Source organism: Petromyzon marinus, chromosome 4 (genome assembly GCF_048934315.1).
Source record: "Petromyzon marinus isolate PM22_M1 ecotype Great Lakes invasive population chromosome 4, UKy_Petmar_22M1.pri1.0, whole genome shotgun sequence".
Classification (NCBI taxonomy): Eukaryota; Metazoa; Chordata; class Hyperoartia; order Petromyzontiformes; family Petromyzontidae; genus Petromyzon; species Petromyzon marinus.
In genome coordinates this window covers 13398886-13425179 of record NC_133670.1, presented here as the reverse complement: position 1 = coordinate 13425179, position 26294 = coordinate 13398886, and the positions used below count along the sequence as shown (strand labels likewise).

At 45.2% G+C, this 26294-nt stretch overlaps 1 protein-coding gene across 15 annotated transcripts in view; it reads left to right on the top strand.

Annotated features, from left to right (window-relative positions):
- The first annotated feature begins 3019 nt into the window (after positions 1-3019).
- Positions 3020-26294, top strand: part of BAZ2B (bromodomain adjacent to zinc finger domain 2B) — an 87823-nt gene continuing 64548 nt past the window's right edge. For 7 of the 15 annotated variants that reach the window (XM_076057203.1, XM_076057225.1, XM_076057246.1 and 4 more), the window contains exon 1: positions 3020-3933. The gene's annotated coding sequence lies outside the window, so the exon portion shown is untranslated. Of the gene's footprint in view, positions 3934-4393; positions 5110-7029; positions 10630-20989; positions 21181-26294 lie in introns of those variants that run through there. The other 8 variants (XM_076057197.1, XM_076057260.1, XM_076057219.1 and 5 more) reach the window with 8 other exon arrangements.

The window sequence follows — 26294 nt, the reverse complement described above, 5'->3', positions numbered from 1 at the left end:
GTATGAACGTATACGTGCATGTGCACTGTTCACGCCTTTCAATGCTTACAAATGTCTATACCTGTTCGCGTTGTGCCTTTTCATCATTATTAGCTATCATGTTCACATTGCTGAAGAGCTTTGAAAGTCATCGCCACCTCTAACATCTTCTCTCTGTGGTGGATGTACTCTTTGGCTGCCATCCCGTGGTTAGTCCTGACCAACGTATCTCGCCATAGCCCACTTAACAGTCAATATCAGGTATTTAACTTGCGTATGTTCTATAATTAATGCATTTGAATTAATGTCTCAGTGTAATTCAAAGCATGCACCTCTCCATACTTTTGTTTGGTATTCTTAAAATATATACATATTGTCTTGGTTTGTAAGAGCTTCCATGACTGCTTTCAATTTCCACTTGAGTGGATGGATTTACAAAGCCTACAAAGGTTATGTTAAATGATAGAAAATTATATGCAGATCTCTAAGGCAAAATAATATCCCATGAATGATTCATTCCTCAGATGAAGTGGAGATATTACAGATGTCACATTTGAAGAAGTAAACTGCTCTTCACATTCTGAAAAAGGCAAAGCCCCGGGACCAGATCATATAACTGTGGACATCATCAAAGAAGCAGGAACAGATGTTGAAACACAATTATTACATCTATTCACGAAATGTTTGCAAAGAAATCAAATGCCTCATTATGTTCATGTGTAAAGGGACATTGTCAAGTGTTGTGTGCTTTTTCGATCATTAGATCAGCACAGTATAGAGGTTAATAAACTGTGTCAGGCAATATCTCTGCCCTTTCTTCACTCAGAAGGACCATTACCTGAAACGTTTGCATATTGTTTAAGGCAGTACGTTATACGGCAAATACGTCTTAATTACAAATGTGTTGGGCCTTGAGTTATTTGTGGCAACGCAGTCTGATTTTTGTTTATGTTTATGCATGCACATCTCCAGTTCTGTTTCACAGATAAATACCGTAATGTCCCTTAACGTATGGCGATGCATGATTGTACAATGTGTGTGCCTGAAAACCAATGCATGTATGTCTGTGCGTGCGTTAGACTAGGGTCTCCTTGAAAACGAGGCTTCCTATAAACTAAACTATTATTGTACAAGGTAAGGCCCACTGAGCTATATAGCTCTTTTTCAAAAGCGACCTGGCCACAAATGCTAGCTCAACGAAGTGGCTCATGTGAAAATGTATCGCAAGCCAAATATTCTAAACGCATGTTTATAAATGTGGAGGGAAAAACTCGTGGACCCGGAGAAAAATCCACGTGACCACAGGGAGAACATGCAAACTCCAAATATACAGGCACCAGGATCGGGATCGAACCCACGTACATCCTGCATACCAGGCGAGGTAGTTAACATCTCGCCACATCTCTCAATAGGTTCTCGTATAAATACAATAAGTATGATTTGCAGCCAATTTTCAAACCACCGCTGGATGAAGGCATCGTGAGGTTGATTCCCATTTTTCAGTACATTTGTCAGTGAGGGTTGTGCAGTGGTGTGGGAGGGGGGGGGCAGTACTGGTTCAGATATCACTCTCGAATAACGTTAGCTATTACCGGGAATGGAATTCAGGTAACTTTTTTACAAAGCATCTTACTTGGTTGTAGTTCAATAATTAATTAAATGTATCTACATGCGTGCCTGTATACGTGTCTGTATGTATCTGCCTTTACATTGTATGCACGATAGTGTAATGGTGTGTTTGCACATGTGTGACCGTGTAAATGTGTGGGACTATGTGACTGTGTGCCTCCACATGTATCTGCTTATGTATCTACACATGCGTGTGACTGTAAGACAGTGATTTTGTGTGTGCCTGTGTAACTAGAACTTTTTATGCCCCTGTAACGTTGTAGTTTGTGATATTATTTACGTACGTGTCTGCTTGTGTGCTTTCACATGTATGTTGACTATGAGACCATCTATGATTGTGCGTATCCCTGCATGACCGTGTCATTGTTTGTGGCCCAATTATATGACCGATTGTTCGTGTGCCTGTACACGTGTTCTGCTTGTGTACCTTGCACATGCGTGTGGCTGCGAGACTGTCTCTTTTTGTATCCGTGTGACTGTAATTGCGTGCCTTGCACAATCCATCCGCCTGTGTGCCCGGCAACACGAAGTGTGACCGGAGACTTGTGACCGTCCTCGTGTCCCTACGTAATTATTGCGTGTGCCTTGCACGTGGCCATATCGACCTGCCTGCCCGCGCCCTGCACATGTTGTGTGTGACTGTGAGACTGACTCGTGTGTGTGTGTATGTGTGTATGAACGCTGTGCGTTACGCCTGACGGTGTGAAGAACCGAGAGTGACCGCTGGCCAGACGAGTGCACGAGGACCGACCAAAGAGCCCCGTGGCGGCGGCTTCACGGTGACGTGCGCGTGCCGATTGTCGCGCGTTCATCGCGGCGCTCGCTAAGTGCCGCTTGCTGCTCGTCGCCGGTGGTGGGTGGTTATTGTGGTGGGTGGTTGTTGTGGTGGGTGGTTGTTGTGGTTGTTGTTGTGGCGGTGGTGGTGATGATGATGAGACGAGCGCCCACGACTTCCGAGAGCCACAATGTTGCTGGCGTTGTGCTCGGCGCGTGACGTCACCGACTGACCGACGAACCTCGCCGCACGCGCTCCGGACTCCAGCAACAACAACAACAAAAGAGAACTCCGAATTATCGAAATCTCTCCCACCGGCAAGCTCGGAGCCACGGGACATACTCCCTCGCACGCGTATTTATTTAAACAACGACGACGACAAAACCTCCATCTCCATCCCACACACACACACAACCTTAACCGGCACAAAGTCCCGAACCGTCGCGGGTTTGACTCGCTGCGTCCAGGAAGAACCGGGCCCCCCCCCGTACCCCCCTGCACCCACCCCCCCTGTACCCCCCCTGCACCCCCCCCCGTACCCCCCCCCCCAGGTAAGTTCGCTCGCTCGCTTACGCGGTCGGGAGGGAAGCAGCCCCGACCCCCCCCGCCCGCCCCTGTCCACCCGCCCGCCCGTCCTGTCTGGACGGCGTCATTGTTCGCCGCGGCCGGGGTTCGTCCACTTTGTTCCCTCCCGTGTCATGTCCCCTCGCCCTCCTCGGCGCGCTCCTCGTCCTCCTCGTCGCTGCTCGCTCTGCCCGCCTGTCAGTAGCCCCCGGCGGCTCGGCGTCTCGGGGCCCCGTCTTCGGAGGGTGTGTGTCGCTCTGCCGCGTCCCCTTCGGTGAACACCTCCCCCGTCCCTACCCAGCCGCCACCCCTCACCGCTGCCCCCCCCCACTACAACTCCCCATTTGTCCAGCGTCTTCTTCCCGGCCCGTGCTGCTGCGGAACCACGGGCCCCCCCTCCTCCTCCTCCCCCACCGTTCGTGTTGATCCCGTGTGGATGCGCGCTGCGTTGTACCTCTCCTACCGGTGTATGTATCTTTATCTATCTATCTGTCCACGTCGGTGTGTATTAATGGGTGTGTAATTGCGTACGTTACTGATGAGCGTGCAGTTATATGCGTGCCGCGTGTTAAGCTACAGTATAGTATGAATGGACTCTGTGTGTGTACCCTGTAAGTGGCGTGCCGCGCTCTCCCGAGTTGTTGCGATGTTACATTACGCAACTACGGCGTGTACACCACGGCAAGTAACTGCAGTCTATACGTACTGTAGCGCGCATGTATGTGCCCAGTGGTGAGACTGCGTGCTATGTGTGTAGCCTTCTCGGCGTTTGTGGCGTGGCGGTGGTGGGGGACGTCCTCAGTGCGCGTGTCGCCTTCGTCTTTGCCACCGCTCTCCTTCGCGATGTCCCTTTACCCTTAAAACAACGAGCACCACAACAACAACAACGAGCACCACGACAACAACAACAACGAGCACCACAACAACCGGCAACGAGCACCCCGACCACCAACCCGGCTCGTCAGGCGGGACACGGGAATCGAGAGGTAAGAGTCGCCCGTACGCTGTGGTTTTTTTGTTGTTGTTGTTGTACCACTACGACTATTGCCCGTCTCCTTGAGGAGGCTCGCCGACCCCTGTCCATTGTCGTTTAGCAACTAAGAGAACGCGGCGGCGTTGGCCGTGGTGGACACGGTTGCGCCAAGACACCCAGCGCGTGTCGTGTGTGTGATCCGCGTCATGTGTGTGTGTGATGCGCGTCATGTGTGTGTGTGATGCGCGTCATGTGTGTGTGTGATGCGCGTCATGTGTGTGATCCGCGTCATGTGTGTGTGTGATCCGCTTCATGTGTGTGATCCGCGTCATGTGTGTGATCCGCGTCGTGTGTGATCCGCGTCGTGTGTGATCCGCGTCGTGTGTGATCCGCGTCATGTGTGATCCGCGTCATGTGTGTGATCCGCTTCATGTGTGTGATCCGCGTCATGTGTGTGATCCGCGTCATGTGTGATCCGCGTCATGTGTGATCCGCGTCATGTGTGTGTGATCCGCGTCATGTGTGTGTGTGATCCGCGTCATGTGTGTGATGGTTCTGGTGTTAGTGGGGGGGGGGTACGCAAATGGTGTTTCGTGTGCGTGCGTGTGTCGTGTAGTCGAGTGATTTGTCGACAGCTTCAAGAAGTGTACTTTTGATAGTTAATAAAATCGGCACCGAGATAATAAGGGAGGTGGTGTGTGTGGTGTGTGTGTGGTGAGCCCCCCCCCCTTTAAACGCACGTGGAGCTCGACCGTGGGGGGCTTTAAACACGCGCGGTTTGGCTAGAGGAGGAGGAGGGGGGGGCGCTTTGCTCTGCGTCGGACAAAAACGACGGCAGAGAGCGGTGGCGCGGCCGCTCGCGTGCTGTTTGTCGTCGGATGCCATGTTTTATATCCCTCGTCACTTGTGCGTCCTGAATGATGTCTCCCGACTAACCGTCAACACCACAATCATCATCATCGCCGCCGCCGCGACTACAGTACTACTAACCACTTACAATCATCACCCTCCCCCACCGAGTGTCACCCCCAGTCGCTCTCCACCTCCTCCTCCACCGTCTTACTCCCCACCTCCTTCACGCCGCTCTTCTGCGACTTGAGTCCGCTGTTTTGTCGCCTTCATCGTGGTGTGGTGGGGCTTGCCCGCTCGTTGTTTGAGTGTTTACCGTGCCCTGCTGTATTGTTTTCCGGTACGTATCGCAGCGCGTTTGTGCTTATTACGTGCGTATTGTTTGCCTTTGTGTTGCGAGCGATTGTTAATAAATTAATACGTTTACGTAGACTATTATGACATGTCAGCAGTACGCTGTGGCTCTGCGCGTATATGACTGTGCATGTTTAATATACTGTACTGGATATAGAAGTGTCAACTGTCCCAGCAGATGCAGGGTAAGACGATAAATCTCAGGTATTAGTGGCCCAACAGATGCTGATTGATAATACAATCTTATGTGGACTCCTGATCAGAGTCTGACCCAACCGCACATCAATTTGGGGGTGAAACTTATTTGGCTTCACCGTAAAATCTTCATGATTAAAGAAATCAGGAGGACATTTGAGTAGACCCCCTCCCCCCTCCACTTTCCTTCTCAATGTCTGCATTAAAGTATTTGAAAATAAATCATAATGTTCAGGACGGATTAAGCCCAGCGTCAACAGGAGCATAGAAGTCGTATCAAACCGGTACACACATCAACGATAAGAGGTTCCCATTTTCTCACACTAAGTTTGCATATGCTAATCGTGGGAAGACGGAACTGAGAGGGAAAGTACAGTCATTAGGGTGGACGCTATATGGTTTTATGCTGGCATGGTCGTGCCAGAGTACTTCATTCATATCCATCGTCTTGCGAGAGCATTAGTACTTGAAACTTGTGATCCATCATCTCCCCTGAGACATTAGTTCCCAAGGCTGTTCTTATTAATCATCTGTTGGAAAAGCAGTACTTAAGGGCTGTCCTTACCCATTTGCTGGAACAGAAGTACTGGGAGTTGTTCGTATGTCACTTGATGAAATATTCGTGCTTGAGACAGATTTTTACCCAATACCTGCTGGAACAGTAGTACCTGAGGCTGTTTGTATCAATGCTCTGTTAGATCAACGGTACTTGAGACTTCTTACGTATCATTTTCTGAGACTGACTGTAGTGATACTTGAGACTTGTAATTGCCATCAGTTGGAACAGAGTACTTGAACATGGTTGCCCACATTCGGTTGTGCAAGTAGTATCCGAGACTGCGGATGTATGTGATGACAGTCGTATCATGATTCTAGCACACCGTGGGTATGTCAGTGTCTTTGTGTGTGACTGTATTCTGTGTGTCATTGTGAGAGTGAACATGTGTGAGTTGAGAGTGTGTCTGTGTCTAAACGTCCCAGACTGCGTGTGAGTGTGTCTGTGTTGATGCGCCGTGCCGGCCTTCATATGTACTGCATACCTAACAGCACCTTGCCCCAAGTCTGTTGAGACTGTGTGGGGGATCTTTGTCTTTTGTGTGGCATTATCTGTATGTGAGAGTGAGGGAATGAGTGTCTTGCGTTAGTGTAGTGTGTTTGCGATAGTGTGTCACTGAGAGTGTGTCACTGCGAGAGTGCACACACACCCTAATAACGAGCACGTGGTGAGCGGTAGTGTAGCGGTTAACGCGCTACGACACAAACCCGGCCACCCGAGTTCGATTCCCGCTCACGGCGAACACCAGTGACGATTATCTGAACCGGCTCGCCCCTAGATCGACTCAGCCTCAAATGAGTACCTGGTTCGGTGTGTAAACAAATGCGGCCGGGCGCGGTGCTGGCCACCCACCCCCTCGTGCGCCGTCCTTCATAGGAGCTCGTTAACACCACTTAGCCCCCAACAGTCTGTTAAGGTGACACGCGGGATCTTTGTCTTTGATAGTGCGGAGTGAGTGAGTGCTTTTGAGTGTGTGTCGAACATGTTTGAGGTTTGGCTGGGACGTGATGATGAGAGAGTAGCTCGCAGGGCAGGCGGACAAGGCAGTGTGAGTGCCGGCGTGGCTGCCCGACCCACCATCTACCCCCCCCACCCCGCCGCATTACTCCTCCTTTGTGTCGCTCGCTCGCTCCCCGAGCACCGCGCCGTGCGTGGTGGTGGTGGTGGCCTCATCCCTAGAAAACAACGCGCCCCCTTTCGCCATCTTGGCAAGTTGTGTGCGTTTTTTTGTTTTGTTGCGAAGCCCTCGCCTACTTCTTTTGTTTTCCCCCGGCAGCTCCGGGGTCCGTGCCCACTGAGAAAGGAAATTCTTCTCTCCCTTCTTCTTGCGCGCCGCGAAAACTTAAAAGGGAGCTGATGGGGGTGGGGGGCTGACGTCAACCCGCAGAGGGGAACCCGTGGCTCGGCTTCTTGGCGTCCCTCTCCGCTTTGGCGGGGTGGCCACGCAGGAGGCCACGGGGATCCCATTCATTGGCACCGGCCCCGGCTTGACGGACACGGCTGCGAGGGGCCGCCGAGGGGGGCCCTCCGAGTTGTGATCAATTCTCGTTAAGATATGAAAGGTCGCGAGCGGACAGCGAGCGCGTCGCCTCGTTAGCCCTGGGGATCCGCACTGTGGCCGGGAGGCGCGGTCCGGGCAGCATGCAGCTGCCAGCTGACTCCGTGCCCCCTTTCCCAGCCTCTCAGCCCCCTTTCACTCTCTCCCAACCCCCTTTTTTTCTGCCCTCCTACTTCTCTGCCTCCCCACTCCCCTTGCTGAATCCCTGTCCGTTCCTCTCTACTACCATCTCGCATCTTTCTGCATTCCTGGCATCCCTGCTTCCCTCCCTCCTTCCTTCCTCTATCCCTGATTATCTACCCGCCTTCCTGCTTATCTCACTGTTAACCTCCTTGGCTCCCTACTCTTCTTTTCTCTGCCTCCTCCTTTCCATCATCTCCCTGCATCCTTGGTCCACTCTCCACCTCTCTCCCGGTCTCCCTTCTTCTCTCCCTCCCCTTTCCCTCCGAATCCATTCCTCTCTGTCCCTTTGCCTCTTATACCCCCTGATTCTCTCCCCACCTCAAGTTGTCCCAAGCCTTGAGCTCGCAAGCGGCCACCACCCGCCCCCTCCCCTCTCTCTCTCCTTACAATTGGGCACCACCCTTAATTTGTTTGCGATTCTTTGATGAACATCTTTATCTTTCTCTTCGACAATGTTTGTCTAAGCATCGCTGTCAACCATTCAACGGACAAGGTGCAGAGTGTGTTGGTGGTTTACCCAAGCGTGGCTTGCCATTGTGTCGGCCAGTGGCACACTGTTATGACGTGTTCATGTCTGCGTTGTATATGTACTCAGTATAATTAGTATAACGTATGTGACAATGTGTGCGTATATCTGCTGCTACAGTCGTTTAATTGTACAGATCAAATAGTATCCGGTATATAGTGGAACTGACATCCTGTAATAAATACATCCGTTAAAATTAATACTAGTTTGGAGCTCTTTGTCAATCCACTGCTGGGTGAAAAAGACCTGCCCCACGCTGTGTTGGTTCATAGAGGTTGATTGAATCCTGGGTACTTCACCAAGATGATTGTTAGCGTGGGCTAAAGTGCGGTGTAAGGCGAACACCCATTTAGATACTCCTAATTGTGAGCCACTGCCGGGAATCAAACTCAGGTTCCCAGGTACAGAGCGCAAACTATTGCTTACCATTACACCCAAAAAATCATTGTATTGCATTCTACTAAATACAAAGCATAGTGGGCATTTAAACAGTCATAGGTATATACACTACGGATACACGTAGACAGTAAATAACATTTTATACTGAACCACTACAATAGTGTTGCTTCTATATTATATCATGTTTATACAAAACAAACTTACAAACAATGTCATTTTGGTTAAACAGGCAAAATAAGGGTACATTAAGCAAACATCAGCAATGTATTTGGCCTCATTGAGAGAAGGGCAATGAAGTGCTGCACACAAAGTAATGTATGCAGCATATTAATTACGATTGCACTAACTAGTGTTTGTGGAAAGCTCACATCTGATTTAATTGCCGTATAACTAATTAACCCAGCTTAGCAAGAAAACAGGCATGATTATGTTTATTAATGTCACTTTAATACACACCCAGTCTTATTAAGGATGGATGGGAAGCTACGACTGGCTTTATTTTGGTGAATCTGATTGCAGCACTCCTTACCGTTCTAGGATTGTGCCACATTTCACATTAAAAATTGGCATGCATTTCACACATTTTCCAAGTCATTGTTGTTTAGTTGCGCTCGTGAAAATAGTGTGATGACTACAAGTGGGACATTAGTTCAAGGGGGCCATAGTGATGATAGGTATTCACACAATTTATAGACTTTATAATCTCACTACAGCTTCGTTAAATACAATGTTGTCAGTGGAGAGCAACTGTTTATTACGTATCCTTAATTTGTTTAGATATATCACAGACTGTAATGAGTATTAGATAAATACTAACGTGGAGTGTTAGTCTTCCACATTGATATTTATTTGCTTCATTGCTCATGATTTCTAAATGCCTATATTTATCCATGAACGCAAACTACTGTATCGTTGTATCACTATAACTGCAATATATTTTCATCATGTCAATGTACAACGGTGTCTTGTTTACATTAACTTGCCGAGTCTATAAGATTTAGTTCCCCAAATTGTTCACAAAATCCATTGGTCTTTGTTTTTAGATTGTTTTTCCTCTGTTTAACGATCCAATACACCATACAGTGTTTAGGTAATTTGCTTTTTAAAAAAAAAAAACCTACATCCATCTTCAGCACATCTCAGTTTTATTTTAAATAGGTATAAATGCCATAATTGTATGATTTGAGTCGCCACACTCAAGAAGATAGACCCTGGAGTGTGCAACAACCGTGGTAAATGCACTGCATTCATACATTAGAGCCCGTGTATGCTAAATTAAGGGGCCCCTTTAATGTAAGGAAGATAATTGAAGGAAGTGATGGTTCAGCTTTTAGTTGTGTCATGTCAGTCGTGGGCTGCTTGGAAGCTGGAGTGTACATGGGGAAAAAAACCCCGGTGGGTATTTGGTTTGAAGTGACTGACTTCTATTCTCTCTCTCTTTTCTCTCTCCACCTGATGAAGACTGCTTGCGTTGCGATCGAAACGTCGTTGGTTTTTTTTGCTTTTCATTTTGCTTTTTGTTTTCTATCGACCTCACTTTACCGAAAGAACCAAGAATAAGACCAACTTCTACTTGCATTTTGTCCATAGCTCGAGCATTCCCTTTGTCTCAGCATTGATTTGGCTGGGTAATGCTTAATACACAGCCACTTCTGAGCCCCCCCCCCCCCCCAGCTGTTTGACAAATGCACAATATGCCGGCAAAGTGGAAACACGCAACTATTATTTCCCTTTTAACCCATCTGCAACACAAGGAAATGTGGAGTTGTGTAAAACAAAAAAAAGGGGGGGGGGCCCTTGCGGGGATAGACGTACTCAATGCGAACCGAGGGGCTGTCCCTGTCACGGGAGGCGCATAGAATGCACGGGAAAAAATGGAATAAAATCCCCTTGATGCTGTCCGTAACCATGGTGACAGATGGTCGTCTCGGCGCATCTGTCCTTGACACTGTCATGGCTTTTTGAATTCCCTTGCCGAGCCGGTGTCACGTAATTAGTCGGAACGCCATTAATGCTGAAAGACAAAGCGCAGCACCAAAAATGCCGGAGAGAAAGGTGCACGGGAAACACGGGGGACTCCCTCCGAAAGGTATTTTGTTCTATTTTGCAACCGTAGCAAATATTAAGGTGGTATTATGAAACGCGAAGTGTGACAACTTAACGAAAGGTGTGTGTGTGTGTGTTTTTTTTGGAACAATGGGAGAAATATAAATTACCGTGGCTTTTAAAAGCTGCGTGGATGATTCAGCGACTCGCCTGCGTGCTGCTGCTGCTGCGTGCGAGATATTTATATCGTCATACTTTTAGTGGATTACATATTTATTCAACTTATACGATTTTCTTTGAATAATATGTTTAAATGTCATTATAATATACAGGACCTATAGTATTACTGTTATGACAATATTAAAGCAGAATTCTAGTTTTAATCAAAAGACAACGTGTTTATTACAATAACAGACTTATTATTGTGCCTGTATATTACAGTAATTAGATGTGATTAAGTGATATCTATTTTAAAGTAGTATACTCTATCGTATTGTGTTTATTCAAATTCTAAATACAATATAATGTATCATAGATACATATGGACAAACGCGTATCCAAGCTAGCTGTAGACTGGTTTCATGTTTACATTGTTTGATAGTTCACCTCGCACACGGTATAATAGATAAAACATATATTTATTACTTCTTATGAGCAGGCATACGTTGAAAATGTGCCTCATTGTATATTGAATAATGTGTTAGCAATGATGGTAACAGTATCTTCAAATGAGACCAGGCCAGTCTTCTCACCACACTGCTGACACATGAACTGCTTTAACTTTACATTGTGAACAATAGACCAGTATGGTGACTCCTTTTTATTGGGTGATGCTCAAATGTTACATATTTTTTACGTACTCTACTAAATTCTTTATTCAATGAATGCATGACGCCACATACAGTGAGAAAGATGTGTATGCTGCACGGAACTTAATGTGACAATCAAGTTAAGTTTATATTAATATCGAAAGTTGTTTTTATTTTACATACGGTCTTGTTTGTGTTTCAATGTTCCACAGCAAATGTAATATATCCTTCAATTTAAACAACGGTCAGTGAATCCCTTTGCCTGTTTATAAATATACAAATCTAGAAGCAGTGATCACAGTTCCGTGTATTTCATGGAATGCGAATACTGAAGAAGATTGCACCTCTTTATTTGTCTGCAGTAACAGGGCAGAATGTAGGTAGCGTTAACAGGTTCAAACGCGTGGGTTTTCACTCGCACTAGTTAGAAGAGAAAATTATCGTTATGAAAAAAGCTTTTAAATTCACGTGAATTTATTACAGTGTACAGTACTTAATAATGTTCTCGTTGGGAAATGTGGAAATATTCACAGTCAAATATGATACATTCATTTCAGCAATACACGAAGCTAAATTATTTTTAAACATTCCTATTAAATGTAATCGCCTACTGTGTTCAGAAATCTACTTTTGCAAAAGTTGAACGCTTTTCGAACTCTAGAATGCAAAAGAGTGGTTATTCTTTCACACACACAAAAAAACGCATTTATAGAAAATCCTTGATGGCGTTTGCACACACAGCTAAGTGGTGTGTGTACCCTGGCTTTTCCCGATAAATCACTGCTCAGCAGCAGCAGCGTGGAAGAGGCCAGGATGATGCGCAAAGGGTGGGTGCTCGATCTGCCGTGACGCCATGTCCGCATAGCGTAATATATGGCTTTGATGGGACACCCTTTGGTAACATTGGGGATGAGGTTTGGGAGGGTAGATGGGAGGTGGAAAAGGGGGCCTTTAGTCGCTGACTGATTAAGATCTCCGTCCTGATGGCCATCTGTCCTGCCTCTGCGGGGTGGCCAGTGTACAGCACGTTTGTGGCACCCGTGGATCAAGTCGAGCAGATGCGGAGGCCAGCGTGAGATACGTTGAAGGGGATCTGAATACCTTGGCTTGTCTGCATATATTAACATATTTGGTTGCGTTCGTGTGTAGTTGTGCACACGTTTGTGCCACATCTACGATTGTCACATTAACTTATAACAAATTTGGTGACTGAAAATGCAGCGAGCACTGTGAGCATGGAAATGATTTGCACCCCTCGCGATAAGACACATTCTTGCAATTCGGGGCCGTGGGATTCAATTCACGAATTGTTTCTTTTTCTTTTGCCATTCGGGGCGAATATAGGCCCTCTGGTAGCTGCAGAATCCACGTGAACCAATTACACACATGTATAAAACCTAAAAAAAACACAAGTTCTTACACGCACGACTCACTGCACTTATTGTGGATCATGACAATTTTGATTTAAAGCTTTCGTGACTGCAGGGATTCATATTCTTGGTTCTTTCGGTAAAGTCACGTAGAAGGGAAGCAATTTTATTGTTTTATATTTTTATTATTTTATTGTTTCCCTTCTACATGACTTCACCGAAAGAACCAAGAATATGGATCATGACAATGTTTTAATCGTTCAACAGACACATCATTACATGCTGAAGTCGTGAAAACCTCCAACATGCCCTCCTAATAATAGTTTCCCCACACCGACTGTCGGAAGACCTTGTTGTTATCCACGTTTACTTCAATTATAGAACTTCAAACATGATGCGTGCAGTACAGTGTTGTTATGACTGACCGAGCTGGGCGTGGTGTTATGTTTCCTCCCTTGGCCTGGTTACTGGATGGGTTGTTTGAGCAGAATGAGGATTTGATACAATGAAAGGTGATTACACCACTGCCTTTACTGGCAGTTAATGAACTTGTAACGGGTGACGTGTTCGGGCCTGCAGCTATCACCCATGGCAAGAACCCCTAACCAACACCCCAGTCACGGCAATTGCTGGTTTATATCTTAATTGGCTGGGGATTCTGGCCTGCCATGAGGGAGACGTTTTGGCCTGTGGGCTAGTTCACGGCTTTGTGGCTTAAGGAGCCATTGGAAAAAAAACAATTTGCTTGGACTTTCATACTGCTAATCAAATGCCGAATAACAAATTATACCCTTGTAGGGAGGGTTTGTGTGTCATTGTTTTGCTTTATGACCTGCCTTTATGTGGGTCCCTTGAAACCAAAGCGAAAGCTCTTTGGAGTATGTGCATAATGATTGCACAGATTTATTTGAAATGCATGAATGTACTAGTGGTGATATTAATTGTATTTATGCCTTGCGTTTGTGCAGTTCACAATTCTTGTCACTATACTCCATGTAAAAAAATGTGGCCATTAACACATTTTGCTTGAGGTTGTGCGATTCGGGATAAAAAAATACGATTTGTGTTGCCTTTGGTAAAACAAGGTTTCTGTTGTGAGTTGTGGATGACAGTGATGAATTTATCTCCTCGTTACGGTTTATTTTATCGGCATTTTCTCAGGCCCTTCCCATGTGGTATTGTGGTCTGCTGGAGGGAAGGAATCAGACTGCTGCTGCCAGGCTCATAGGATAGGGTACTTGAAGTATCGAGGTATATAACTTAGGGGTTTAACAATGCATCATTTCGTGTATGTAAGCACTGGATTTGTTGTATGTCAGCATGGGTTATAATGATATGTAATATGTAATTTATCCAAGTGACCCTTGCAGCTGCTATAGATGCTACTATTCACCGTGTTAAAATAATAATCACTTCTTGAATCAAATCGCAACCCTGAACCATGACAGTTCATTGAATTGCGAATGGAGCGAATCGCTACAGGCAGCTGCGAGCAGTGTTGATGTGAGCATGGCGAGTCACTTGCCTTAGGAGCGCACATTGAAAATAAGCATTTTAGTTTTCCTTCATGCCCTATATGCTGTTGTTTTTTGAAGGTAATCTGGGAAATATATTGAGTTCTTGGTTTAATGCAATGCAGTAGTAGGAGACAGACTATGTAAGTACATTGGTTACCATAGAAAGCAAAGATTAGAGTGTGTGTTTAGGTGGAGATGACATCACATTTTTTTTCAAATTGTAGAAATGACAAAAGTCAATGCTTGTCTAGTATTGCCAAGTATAGCAGCTTTGGTAGCCTCACGATACAGCCGATGTTTGAATTGGTGTCATATCAGCATGAACTGTGTGCATTAGAAATTCATTTAATGATGTCAGGAAAAATGTAACGTGCGGAGGAAAAGCTTTACTTTAAACGCAATTGTCAGTTTTGACAACTTGCCCCTTCAGCAATGACGTATGCTTTGAAGGGAAACTGTGGAAAATGTTCCCCTTTATTCTGTAAATATATTGGAGGTTAGTTTCATCTAATTGCCAGTATCATTAGAAATAAGCCCCGTCCCAGAATGTCCATTCATCTAAAATTGTGACTTAAGTGATTGCTGCAAACCAAGTACCACTGTCAGTAAAAGCTCTTTTAAAAAAAAAATTGCAGCGCTACGGTTGAATCATTGTGCGAGTTGACATCATTCTCTTGTCTAGCCATCATAATTAAATATAGGTTGGGACGCCGTGACATCGTGATAACATGGGAAAATTTAGTCATAAAATAGGCAAGCTGTGAGTAGGAATTTTGACTCTGCTGTCCATTTTGGTTTTTGTGGTACCCGAGTGGTATGTGACATTGAACTTTTCTTGTTGGGCAACGTTGTCTGGCAGTTGAGACTTGTACAGTTGGTTTCATTTTTTTGCACGAGCGTACTCGTCTTGATAAATATTACGCAAACGAGTTAAACCAGATAATGAATGCAGATATTTTGCTTCTCAGTGCCCTTTTTGACCGACAGATTTACGTAGCAAAAACATTAATATTCAGTGGCACGCCCACACTTCCTACCGTTGAGTTTGTTTATTTGCAATGGTTTATAGAAACTATGTAATACTTTTATTTGAGTTCAGTTACATTCACCTAGTGCTGTAAATTCAATATGAAGAAAATGTTAACCTTAGACTTTAATGCATCCATAATTAAATTGCATCTTTCACACATATGTCCGCACATTATTTTTGTATTACTAAATATTGTATTGTGTATTTTACGCATTAGTAATAAACACAACAGAACTATATTTGTAATGTACACACTAAAGTGTAAAACACGAGTTATCGATGTTATAGTGTATATATATTCCTGTATTTCATAAGTTACAACGATGTAAATATTTATATCAGCTTTCACATTGTCATTAACAATATCCATCGATATAAGAATGAACTATTTTCTTTTTTGACAGTTTTCTGGTGTTTCGTATTTCTTAAATTTTCACTATACCCTTTTTCGAAAGACAAACAGATGCGATTTTATAGTGCTATGGCACACATATTTAACGTTATTTTCAGCTTCTGGTTCTTAGTGGCCTGTAATTTGTTTTCCCTGAAGTTACTTTATTGCACAGGCCAGCTACAAATCAATGTCTTTGAACACATATGAAAAGGTAACAAAAAAACGTTATATGCCCAGTGTCCTGCATTGTTAAGTGTTGCTCAAAATTCAATATGCCTTCTTTCCAACCACCCAAAAACTTCGTTGTTTAACATGAGGCGCTTGCAGAGAGTGTGTCATTAATTTAATGAAAAAAAAGCACGGCAATATTTTCAAAGAAAAAAAAGACTTCTCAATAACAGTACATTACATTACTTACAGAGAAGATATTTGGTAACCAGCACAGTATGAAACCTGATTTTAAATGTCTAGTTATATTCTAATATAAAGTGTAGTTAAATATATAAATATATTACATTAAAAATACTTGATTGAAGGCGTCAACTTATTAAAATGTAAAAAAAACAATAGGCTCACATTTGAGGTGTATTTTACGTACTGAAAATGCCCTTACGATCCCAAATTGTTGTAAAGCAGTTTCAGAGAAAATTCACATCATAGCACAACAAAGAGAGACAACCACTTTCAAATGGGTGGAAATTCTTGTTGAGACATAACTTCAAAGAAGCTATGGCTTACGGTATTTTCCAGGTAGTGCTGTATAATGCTGGCTCACATGCCACACGTTTCATGCTCTCTGCCACACTGTTCCATGAGCGGACAACAGAGGCCTGGATTATTTTCGCATACCCACATTTTAGATGGCCACCATTGATGTTGCAGAAACTTCTCTGAAGTACAAATGACAACCAAAACAAGCGCTGTCCATTAAACTTCCAGTTCGGGTCTCTAGGCTGTGGGACTAGCAAGTGATGTTAGAACCCGTTTAATGGCCCAAGCAGGCTAAGCTGTTGATAACATGCCTATCCACCACTTGCCTCGTCGACCTCCAGCAAAAGTTGAAATGGGAACTAATTTCATGCTGGCATACTTATGACATGAATTGGTTAATTAATACTGTTGCAAATTAAGACCTTCAGAGGTCGGGTTTAAACTTGGGTTGCTACCTTTTCCACAGACCAAACCTGGACATATTTCTCAGTCTGCCTACATCTTCCAAAACTGTGCAGAATGCTATCATTAAGTTGAACACAATGACACCAGATCTCAGTAGACATCAGTTCTTGCCACGCGAAAAGATGCCTGTTCACGAAATATCTGGGTCAAAACCAGACAGCTTAAATCCGTATATTACAGTACAAGTGTTTGAGAGGTGCATTGCAGTGATGATAGTGTAATGTTAAAGAGGAAACATATCCAGGATCAGATGGGTAATATACGACTGTATATTCAAGCACACGTTAAGATGTCATCTTTTCCATTGATTAACCAGATATCCATTGGACTGTACTATGGTGATGGCTGGCGAGCTTGGCATGATTTGGAATTCCTTGTTAACAGTGTAGATTGGGGGGAGGGGTATACAAACTGATCTGTCATAACACCACATACAGGTTGTACCATGTGTTGTTCCACGTGATGTTTGATGTTCCGCTCCACGTGCTTCTTCAGGAACTGGTAGCCTCTTCAGGAGACTGATTTGCAGCTTGTAGTAACATGGAGAGTAACATCAGTCATCCTACTGTACAACATGCGGTACAATCACATTGGAAAGCTGTACGACAACCATGAAAAACATACGCAGTAGTGTACAGCAACACCACATTGTAAGGAGGAAATGGAAAGGAGTACCAAAGCCCTCAAGCGACTTGAAGAGGCGTGGCCAACCCATAACAGACCAAGAGCCACAACGCACCCATGAGTTCTGCAAAGAGCCAAGTGTATATATAAGTGTGTATATATTAGTTTTTTGCACAGCATGGGAGACGTCCATTATCCTTTGCTACTGTGATAGTATGTTCTACGTTGTGGCCCTTCGGTAGAGCCGCGTGTGGTGGATTAAAGAGCCGCATGCAGCTCGGGAGACGCCAGTTGCCCACCACTGGACCAGAGTAAAGTATCCAGTCGCTTTCTTGATCTGGAAGCAAGTTCCTCCACGCTGAACGCTAGATGTTGTATGGGCCACGTTGCCATGCTTCCACAGGAACAGGTTGAGTGCGCTATTTCCGATGTGGCCATAGACTGTTGCGCTCTGCCTGAATTCACAGCCCCTTTGAGTCTAAAAGCAGAAACCTTGGAGCCTCAACCTGGCAAAGGCTTAATCTGCTAATAAAGGGTGTAACATAAAATCAAATTACAATTCCGCCATTTAACTTGCTGAACACGTGCACACGTGTATGTTGACAATCTGTTGTAATTGTTTGGAAAATTGGATTTGGAATTTTAATGCTAAGTGCTAAAAACTGTTCCTGTTAGAAATATTATTTTGTCAGCTCAGGCTTGTGCATGAGCCAGCACGGCACAACATAGTGCGCCCACACACAGCCCAGTCAAGGATGACAATGTGCAATAATTAAAGTGATTGCAAGGACAACCAGAAGTGTCTGATTGTCATCATCTTCTGTCGTCGGGTGATGTGTAGACAAGAATGGAACCTCCCTCCACTACCCACCCAGACCATTTTTTGATGGGCTATTGGAAACCAGGCGTTCACAGGAGCAGAGAAGATAGGTCTTGACCCCCCAGCTCAGACTCATTTCAAAGTGAATTCGACCTTTTGTGCTCTGTTTGAAAGCTGAAGCAAAAGGGAAGATAATGTTTTGTGTTATTTGCTGCTCATGGCATTCATGCGAATCAGCACTCCAAGGCTATAGATTTGCGCTTCCAGCAAGGATGCAAAATAATCATTGTGTTTTGTAGCCCGAAGCTACAAAAAAATATGACAATTTTAAGCTTCTGATAGAGCAGTGTTCCACACCATACATATCGAAATTAAAACAGTCTACATTTGTTAGCATCTTAGGGAATAAAACATTACAGGTCATACAAACAGTACAGTGCATACATCATTTATACTTTAATATTGTACTATGTTTGAAAGTATAGTATGTGTACTGTACTTGACAGTATATGCACATAGTATGCTGTAATAAGACACTGTATATCAGATAGTGCATATGTTGTCAAATGGTAGGCATTACTTCAGTACATTCTGGTTGAAGTGAAGATAGTACAGTACTTGGAAGACGTACGAGGTCAAACTATATTAAACTGAATAAGTGCTGTTGGATAATTATGGTGAGGTTTTGTTTATTGGCCTTTACCACACCCTTGATGTTTTTACAGGCATGAAAAGAAAGCACCTGATGTTTTCTGCCACATTTTATCTGCCTGTCGCACCACATCCTGTTTTTTTTTAAGTACCTCTCCTTCGCAGCTGAACTTGTGGCCAGGCATTGAACGCTTGCTTGTAAATTGCGCGAAAAGCATTTTTGGGCAAGTCACTGCCAATCGCAGAGATTGCTTTTTCTGCTCAGTCGCTCGCCTGCCTTGGGTAGAATATGAGCTGCTTGCGGAAACCTGCACATAAAACACACGCGCACACACACTGCAAGACGTGCACACTCATGTGCATACGCAGACTTAAAATTGATATCCTATTGACTTTCCTCTTTTTTCACAGTGGCTCCATTAAGATGCTTACATCTTGTTTACAAAGTGTGGGGGGGGGGATCTGTTTTTTCTGGGCACCCTAATTAATTGTATGCCGTTTGGCTACTCCACAGCACATAATAACCATTGTCGTGTTAACAGACGACAACGCACACTGTGCTCCCAACGATTTCATTAATTGTAAACGTTCGTACGTTTGATGCTTGAATATTTCACATGTACACTGTAGGAGTTGGCAGTGCCCTTGTGCAGTCTGGTGGGCTGGGGGATTGAGGTAAATTTCATGATGTGAACAAGAGTACGATAACTCTGGCTATGCCAGTCCAAATGTGCATGAAAATACCCCGATGGAAAATGAATGGAGATGTGTTCTATAATGAAGTGGAGAATGCGAAAAATGTCTGGTGAAACGAGGTGAACTTAAGTAATTAGTGCTGCGTATTGTAAAGGCTCATGCAAGCGATTCCTTTGTCATTACAATTCAGTGTGTGGCGACGTGACATACTTGTAACATTTTCATGCAGAAAAAACCCATGCCAAATTACATTCCCACCAGTACCCCTTTTTTTATTGAGCCCATGAAATTTCTCAAGGTGACATTTTCAATGTGTCAGATACAGTATGCCAACAACAAAACTTAATGAAGGGGATTAAATACTGCATTGCAAAGAGCAGTAAATCCTGTAATCGAAGACAGTGTTCTTCCGTGCGAGTTCTTAAGAGTAATTTAAAGTGGTGATGTCTTAAAGGCAAGTTTTCAATTAGATTACAGTTATTTAACTCGGCTTAAATCGCACCACTGATTGAGCATTCACAATATTTAGGAAATGGTTCTTGGCTGTAAATTGTTATTATTTGGATCAGTACATTTTAGTAGCTAGCCTAAGTACCAATCTTTAATTTTAATAGTGACAGGTGCAGTGAAATCTTAATGAATTCAGAAGTTTTAAACGCAATGTCCATCAAAATAATTGAGTGAAATAAGTAAACAGGAATTACGTATCAGCATTTCCTCAGCATAGTTACATTATCACCACCGCCATCTTAAGTTGACAACAACCGTGATTTTTCTACATCTCTCCCATCAATCCCTGCCCTCTGATAAGAGTAAAACAGGCATTTAATAGCGCGGTTATTTTATGCGCGCTACGCAGACCACAATTCCAGTAACGTCCATAACGCAAGGTGCTGTCCTGATCACTGCCTCATTATACGAAACAGATATTCAGCTGGACTGAGCTTTGACTTACCACAGCCCCGTGTCCTCCCTGGGGTACTCTGGGCCATATGGGGCTGATGAGAGCTGGGCTGGAGAGAGAGTGGGGGGGGGGCGATCCTCTGCAGTGATTTGTAGCACGTGGCGAGGAGGTAAAGGGGGGGGGGGTGCGGTGGAGTTGGGGAAGGGGGGGGGAGTTGGCTTCATGGGCGGTGCCTGTGCTCAAGGGGGGGGGGGGGGGGCAGCCGAGGCCTTTATCCGATTGGCAGTGGGGATTAGGTAGGCTGTGCAACACCCGCGCGGGGCTGCATACAAGTGCGCTTATTTTAGAACTGAGCTATGGAGAGGGGTGGGGGGGTTAGAGGGGATGCTGGGTGAATAGGGAGGGGGTGGAGAAGAGCATGGATGGAGGGGGCCGAGGAATGTGGAGTTAGTGGGTACCGCAGTTAGGATTACACGCGCAGCAATGTTCTGAAATGCAAGTGATCGCAGTACGTGTAACACGCGAGGCATAGCCATTCCATGATACGGACAGCAGCATGGATGCGAGAGCAGTGAGACGGTTTCCAGCGCACTACAAAGGCAGGTAGGTTGAATAAAAGGTGTTTTGTTACCGCTATGGAAGCGGGTCCCCCGGGTGCGTTTGTAATTGGCGTGCGAGTGCGTGCTTGCCACGGGAGCCCCGTTTGCTGGATACCTATGACAATTCTCATTGGAGCGCCGTGGGTGCGTTTTCGCAGGCACTGCATACGTCTGAGAGGAGGCTGTTTTCGTGCGGCAGATCTGCCTGCGCGAGTGACCTTTGTCAAAAGTTGGTAAACAGAATATGACGGTTTAATTTGCGAATCTGTGAGTCGCTAGGGAGGAGGGCGGCGGCGGTGGGGGGGGGTGTTTGAGCAGGAAACTTGCGCTGCTGGACTCGCTCTGGCATCAGATAGACCGCATGCATTAAACCTGAAGAGCCACAGCACATCACACACACACAGAGAGAGCCCGCGATGTCTTCACGCGAGCCGCCGCCGCCGCCTTTTGTGCCTCGTGCGCCGAGCAACAATTTTAACCAAAAGTTATCATTCGTCGTCCGTTTTCATCCGTTTTCAAAGCTCGAGAGCCTGTCAGCTGTTGTGGGTTTTTTTTGATGTCTCGAGTATCCGCATCTGGCTCCCATCGTGGCACGCGTGACGGGGGTTGGGGGGCAATGATGCAGTTCCGCTTGCAGGACGAGAGCTCAGAAGAGTTGAGGGTCGCGCGCGGCTCGGAGCTTTGAGGGGGGTGGGGGAGGAAGGCGCGGGGTCCTGGTGGCAGGTGGTGCGCGTTTGTCTGGCAGGGGGCGGTGGAGCCTGAAGTGGGGTTGCTGGTGGCAGTGGCTGTGGTTGGTGGTGATGTGTGTGGGGGGGGGGTGTGGAAGTGACTGTGCATGCACTGGGTTGATGGTTTGGACACTGCCCGGGGAGAAGAAAACTTGACGATGTAGATTTGGAATCAGCGGCAGAGTGGAGAGAGATAAAAAAAATAACTCCACGCAAACAAATGACCACCTGGTCCCGAGACGTGTGTTATGAAAGACCTTTTTCTGGTGGGGGGGCATGGGTCTGCGGTGGGAGGAAAATAAAGCTGGGCAGTAAGCTGTAGCATTGTTTACGACGTGCCTAAAAGCTGTTCACGCACAAAAGAGGAAGTGTTTGTTGGTTGATTTTAAATGTGAAAATTACTCTTTAGCGGATTTCCCCCTCCCTAACTTGAATATTTTATCGGTGCAATTTTTTTTATTTTCCCAAATAGAGTCACCGCTTATAGAGGTCACTCAAGGCCGGGACTTATAAGACGTTTGCATGTTTTTTGTTGGTGAAGATGCATGCATTCTGATGGGTCCTGAAGAGACATTCTTCAAATCGGCAGTGTTGTGTACTTCGGTGCTAAATCCTCGTGCTTTAAAATGGCTTGCAGGAAGCTGTTTGATTAGCTGTCACTCGCTGTTGCCGCCGGTGTGGGGAGCATGTCAGCAGCTGCCTGATGAGCAGCATGCTCCTGAGGGATGTGTGGCATGAAATGGAAAGAGGGAGAGAGGAAGAGACAGCGTGATAGAGAGAGAGATGGGAGACGGGGTAAGAAGAGAAAGTGGGAGTTTGTGGTGGAAGAGTGAGAATGAAAGGGAGCGGGAAAGAGAAGAGAGAGAGGGAAAGTGTATAAGAGAGAGTGCAAAAGAGAGAGAGAGTGCAAGAGTGAAATGGAGCAGCAAAGCGGGCAGGTGATTAAACAAATCAAAATCTGGGGACGGCATTTTGTGAGCAGAGTGAGCGCTTGCTGTCTGCTGTCGGTATGTTGGGGCGTGCATGGGAGGGAGAGAGGCACGCGTGCACTGTTCGTTAGGGATGACATTTACGGAGCAGGATCTCTGGGGACACACGGACTGTCTGCCTGAGACCTCTTGGGCTGCCCTGCCTCTTTTTACGGGCTGTTTGTTATTCAGATGAAATGTCATCATTCCTCCATTAACGACCCCATGGCGAAATTGGAGCAATTAACCCTTTTCTGACTATGGTGTTGGTGACTTGTCTCGATTTTATGACCTTTTCCCTAACATCTTCCTGTGTAATGGAAGGGAAATGTATATAGTGTTTCCTATGATCTTTGATCATTTAATTTTTCAATAAGCAATCCTGAATGCATTTCTTTTTTTTAATGAAACTCCTCTCTGATGGTGTGCGCCAACAAATTGTCACTCTGGTAAGTGTTTAGATAGATTTCTAATGCCATCTTTCACATGTGCCACGTGTATTTCCTTGCAGGCATTAAACATACACAGCAAGTTTAACTTTAATCTCAAGTACCAACTAGTACTTGCTATTGTGTACAGTACTCTCGTTACATGCATGACTATTAAATACCTTGTGAAGCAATTGTTTTCCTATTGGACTGTGATGCCACTAACAGTGCGGTGCGAAATAAGTTCAACATACATTAGGTATTTTAAAGGAGCTGACATTTGTTTCTGGCCGCATTTGTGAAAAAGTACAGCACCATTTCCACTGGCGGATTGTTCAGTATATTATTAGTCCCAGGTGTGCCGCAAGCCACGTAGCTTTTCAAGCCTAGCACTGGCTGTGGGCAAACTGCACAACCTGTACTTATGCGGTCACTTGGTCTATTTGACTCAATTTCAGTGGCATCTATTGTACCCAAAGTGGCCGCTCACAACACGAGTACACGTGCACCATATTCATGGTATTTGTAAGTGGCTCGTTGTGTTTTCATGCTAGGGCGGGCGTGTAGTGTGGTATGCATGGCGTATCTCGCAAGGGGATTGTGCAGAAGAGCAGCTTGTAGCTGACAGTAATAAAATGTGAATCTCGGTAACGCTTCGTGTTCACTCCAAAACCTCTGGATGTGATTATCTTGTCACGCTTGTGGGATCGGGGTGGTTGGGCTTGCATCCTGCAGCAGCAAAACGCCCGAGAAGGAGAAATATTGCTCGGCTGAGACGATGTGACATTGAAATGGCTGAATCATCTCCGAGTTGCGCCAGCCAAGATGCATGGATGCACACAAATTGCCTTGGCCAGGCTTATTGTATGATGCAATGCCAGTTGCTTTGAATGCACCAAGCGCAAGTTGAAATTTTTTTACAACTTGCTCAATGACATTTAATGTCATGTAAGTTTGTTGCCTAAATGCATACGAATAATGCATTTCTTACTTGTCTGTTCATAACTCAGTTACAATCTGTTGACCCAAGGCTACATTGGTATTTGAAATACGCGTCCTCGTTTGTTTTATTGCTCTGTACATTGCCTGAGCACAATAAGGTCTCTTTGTCCATTTAAAAGCCACCCTTCAAAGCACTGATTTCTGCAAACAAAGGATGGAACTTCAGCCAGTTGGTGCCATCTTGCATTGAGATGAGTGCCAGCCACCACCCGAAACCAGATGGGGTTGGCATAGCAACACCCACTGGGGTGGCGGCACACAGAAGCTGTGCTAGTTACAGCATAAAACGAAAAAAAATAACACTAAGAAGATGAGAGACCGCGCCAGTTCGTGAGCAGGTGTTTGACTTGAAAAGTGCAATATCTAATTATTTAGCGTACCAGTCGGTACTTGGGCGAGCGATGCCTCCAACAGTATTTTACCGCCGCATCTGTTATATTCAGACGGCAATATATGTTTGAGCGCAGGTGAAAATTATTTGGGCGCAATATGCTAGGGCTTCAATGGTGCTTATGCGAGTGTAAGCTGGGAATTAAGTTTTAATGTATATATTTTGTCCAATCAATGGCGAGAATATGCAGGAAATCATTTTTATGAACTCGGTTGAGAATACGACAAACAGTGCACTTCATGCAGCGCAGCGCGTACAGTAATGAGACTCAAGGGGAATCTGCTCAGCAATTCTCAGTAGGGTTTTATTGGCCATTTATGACCCCGAGGAGCACACACTGCACAACGGATGATTTTTTTGCCTTCCTTTTTTTTGTGTAATGCTGCACTGTTTCCACCGGGCACCCGAGCAAATAAATGCAGGGTTGGAACAGCTGTGGCCCCAGTACCATGCTGGGCTCCTGAAACTTTAATTGCAAGAGCCGCGTTTGCCGTTGTCACCGTGTCCTTTCTGAGCCTCCGCCGCCGTAGGCTTCTTGCTCATTAGCTCTGGCCGTGCAATGTTCATTTCGGTTTGCAGCTCAGCTGTGCCCCTGGCTTTTCACCCGTTCTGTGCGCAGCAAAGGTATTCCGATGAACGTTCAAAACTTTTGTACGCGCATTTTTGCGCGGTTGTTTGTCCCGTGTGGTTTTTTTTGGGGGGGTGGCGGGCAGGCTGCGGCGCTGCCAAGTGTTTGCAGTGCACTTTAGAATGTAGTTTTGGAAAAAGTTAAGTTACATTTGCATGTGTGTCTCGCAAAGGATGGGGCTCTCGTTTTGACCTGGCAGTGCTGTGCTTTGTGCATGTCCTAATCGATACGGTTTTTTAAGCGGAGACAGAGACAAATTGGCGTAATTCACCCGACATCTGTTAATGTAGACTCGGCAGGTTGTGTGTGCTGTGCTGCTGGCTTGTGGCCGCTGCTGTTGGTGCTGTGGTATCGTCTTACGTATGAAAGTGCTTCTCTGCTTTTCTCAAATTGCCCTGACAGATCATCTTGTTAAAAACTTAAATGTATTTTATGTAGTAGTAGTTTTTTTACATTCATGACATATTGTACCAATTGTTATGTAATAATACAAGTCGTGAAACCGTTTTAACCGAACGTTGTGTTACTGCAAAATAAAATCCTACATTTATTTTGTTGTGGTATTTGTCCACAACATTCCCCAAAAGTTATACGATTACCGTTAATGTATGGTCCGCCACTATAGTCCATGTACAGCTCCCTTTGTCGATACACTGTTGGATGAGGACCTCCCCGTGCGTGTCACGGTGGTTATCTGACCACATGTCACCACGCTAGTCATTGGGGGTCAGTGAAAGCGGGGAACATAGATGCGGGAGCATACACACACAGTAAAATCAGCTTTTCTGCACTGCCTTTTGCTGTCCACCACATTAGCCACAGCCTTCGTCACCTCTTTTTCATGGTGGTTTCATGGTGGTCACCCATCCAAGCACTATCCAGACTCAATTCTGCTGAGCTTGCAGGCTATTTCAGTGTAAAGTACATAGAGTTATAAAACAAAACCGTAGTTAATTGCTGTTTACATTCAGGT